Source organism: Brienomyrus brachyistius, unplaced genomic scaffold, assembly GCF_023856365.1.
Source record: "Brienomyrus brachyistius isolate T26 unplaced genomic scaffold, BBRACH_0.4 scaffold80, whole genome shotgun sequence".
Lineage (NCBI taxonomy): Eukaryota > Metazoa > Chordata > Actinopteri > Osteoglossiformes > Mormyridae > Brienomyrus > Brienomyrus brachyistius.
In genome coordinates, this window is record NW_026042355.1 from 815,714 (window position 1) to 819,482 (window position 3,769).

Below are 3,769 nucleotides of genomic sequence, written 5' to 3' on the forward strand. Positions count from 1 at the left end.
GGTCTGCATTCCTGTGGAACCCACGGCAATAAAGTGCAGTGCAGGACAAACTTTCATTTTTGAATGCAGGAGCAGGAGGGAAGTGACTGATATGTTCGCAGGGAAAAAGAATGAAACAAGTGTTTTTTGTTATCAAACAATTTTTTATTTGCGTGAGTAAATACAAAATTACACAACAAAGTATAGCACGTTATCACAACATTACATTGTCTGAAAGCACTTTACAGCATCCCCACCCAAAGCCCCCAGTGAGTAAGCCATAGGCGACAGTGGCAAGGAAAAACTCCCTAGAAGGAAGAAACCTTGGGAGGCACCAGACTCAAAGGGGAAGCCCAAACCTCCAGGGGCCGGCAGGGAGAGTCAAAAACACACACACCAGATAACTGCAACAGGTTCTTCTACATATCCTATACAGGGGCATGGTACAGTGATGCAGTGGTTAAAACTGTTAACTCACACCTCTGGGGACATTCATCCATTTTCTGAAACCGCTTCTCCTGTTCAGCGTTGCTCCAGCTGACAGCTTAAGCAATTCATCTGTATCTGAATGAGGAAAAACAACATACAGGCAATACAATGGAGCTGTCAGTCACTCCTGGCACATGGAATACAGTTCTGCACTGACACCTCCGCAATGAACAATTGCATTATAGCATAGGAAACTAGTTAACTTTCACATAAAATTTAGATATAATCAAAACAGAAGCCTGGAACAATTTTAAATTTTACTAAATGGCAATATACTGATTTTAGTCACCAAACAAACTTTACAGGACTTGCTTCACTACTTTTATTCGTGTTTCTTACAATACATCTGCCCTCTCCTGGTCTGGTGGAATATCATTGCTGTAGGCAGCACCGAGCGAAACCACCCGCATCCGCAGTAGAATGCAACATGAAAGCGCACGCGGAAAAGTGAAATATCACCTAGACTTTGCGGCACAGGAAACTAGCCGACTTGCACATGAAATTTAAATTTAACCAACACAGCACCCCACAACAATGTTCACTTTATTTAAAAGAAATGAACTAATTTACTCACTAGCAAGCGCAATAATGTACTTAAACGCGGAAAAGTTAAATGTCAACTACACTTTGCGCATAAAATTTAAATATAATTAACATAGTAGCCCGGAACAAAATCACTTTATTTAAAAGCAATATACTGACTTTACTCATCAAACATATTTTAATATACATGCAAATTTGACAAATACTAAATAATAAGATAAATTATCCGATAAAATGGGAGCAGAATGGCAACCCACCTTGGTGCAGAAAACAAGTGAAGCCGCGTCTTTCAAACCGGCAGCGTCCCACGTGCCGAGGAGTCAAATGTAATCAAGCAACACGGCCCACACAATTAAATAATAACATCATAATAATTATAGCTCTTTTATAATTATTCTATACATTATTCTATAATTAGATGAACAGACTTTTATAAGTTAAGTTGTACACCGAGAACAGTATACAACAGCATAAGCATATAACCCTTAAAGGTTTATTAATTAAAAATAACACATTCATCCTGCTTAACATAAAACAATGACTTAAAGAGACTTAATTGTGAAATGAACGCTACTGTCCGAGGGTATTTATCTCCACAAATTGCTATGGAACATAATGTCTTAAATACTCAGATTTTCAGAATGACAGAATCTTAACATTTTAAATTTTGTTTTGCGATACCGATACGTAGTGATATTGGTATGTGGAACAACGTTAAACTGTAGTTAGATTAAGTGCGTATTCACAATTTACCCGTTTGCCTTTTATCGTGACTGAGCACGATCCCCCACCCCAGCTGGTCTGCACTCCCCACATTGCAATTAACGATCCAGACCTCAGCGCTTTTGTTACCGTGGGACTTTGTTGCGTTGAAGAAAACATTAAAATGAAGTCTGAGGAATGTTACATGACACAGCTAAAATGCAAAAACTCTCTCTGGTGTAATTCACTGCATAAAACCAATAGTCTTAAGTGTGGCGCCTTCTTCATAACACTCCCTGACTTTTGTATTCGTGACCATGAGATACGGTGGCCTTTTCTTCCTTCATTTGACTAGTGTTCCTCCCTTTCCTCCCAGCCTTGGTTGGTGGTTCAGGCAGCATCACCTTCTTTTAATAGACCCAGGTGTATCCATCCATCCATTTTCCAAACCACTAATCATACTGGGTCGTGGGGGGTCCAGAGCCTATCCCAGAAGCAATGGGCACGAGGCAGGGAACAACCCAGGATGGGGGGCCAGCCCATTGCAGGGCACACTCACACACCATTCACTCACACATGCACACCTAGGGGCAATTTAGCAACTCCAATTAGCCTCAGCATGTTTTTGGACTGTGGGGGGGAAACCGGAGTACCCGGAGAAAACCCCACGACGATATGGAGAGAACATGCAAACTCTGCACACATGTGACCCAGGCGGAGACTCGAACCCGGGTCCCAGAGGTGTGAGGCGACAGTGCTAACCACTGCACCACCATGCCGCCCCATTTATAATGATGTAAATTTAAAAAATATAATATATATATATATATATATATATATATATATATATATATATATATATATATATATATATATATATATATATATCATTAAAAACAAAATATAATCCTGATTTAATGTATCCCTTCTGCTCTTAAAAAAAAGCACAATATGTCTGAAAGACAAATATGTCTATTACTCTACATGTTTTAATAATTTTGTTAATATTACCTAATTTGCTTATCTTTTTTTCTGTAATCACTCTGCATTAAAGCAATTTTTAAAACTAGCTGTGATACTGATGATTCTGTTGTTATTCTGACTGTTGTTGCCCTGGTGCCTTAGGATACGTCTGTCTAAACATAATTGAGAGGATGGATGCATTATTCTATGGAGGCCTCTGAAGAGAATAAATGATCCCAATATTATATTGAGAGAGATGGTTAAATCAGAGCTGGATAAGATTTTAACAACTCTGAGCTATTAGTTAAGTTCTTCCCAAACGAGCTTGATGGGCCGAATGGGCTCCTCTAATTTGTAAATTTCTTATGTTCTAAGATATACAGTACTGTGCAAAAGTCTTAGGCAGTCCAAAGAAATGTTTAAAGCTGTTTATCTGGGTAGCAAGTGTACTTTGGCTTAGAACAAATAACACAATTTAACATTAGAACGTGTAAATTAAGAGGAACACAATAAAAACTATTAATAATTTCTTCTCTTTTCTAAAAAGATACTGATATCTAGTCGGATGGCTAGATGAACACCGCTTCAGTTCCCAAACTTCTCCTCAGGGGCACCTCAGCCGTTCCATGATTTTGACAGATTGACTAGCTGTATGAGGTGTGCTAGTGGCCAAGTCAAAAAATACATGGCTGCACTGGACGGTCGCTACAAATACTAGGATGATGTTAGCAGAGGTTCTGAAATGGCTAAGCTGAGACACTTTGACAGGCATAATATCATAGTTTTACACCAACACGAGGACAATCTAAACATCGTTTTCTTTGCCTGCCTAAGATTTTTGCACAGTGCTGTACATGGAAGTCTCAATTCAACCCTATCCTTTCCTAAGTGCCATACTTCTGTTGAAAAAAGAAAATTACAGATTGGAAACCTTTTAATAAAGAAACTGTGATAGAAAATTCTTGATTATGCTAATCAGTAATCAATAATGGAATATAGATGATTATGCAAAATGCATTACCTAATCAGTAATTAACAATTGAGTTTACAATGTGTTGTTGATTTACACATAGTGGTTGAAACAATGTAATTT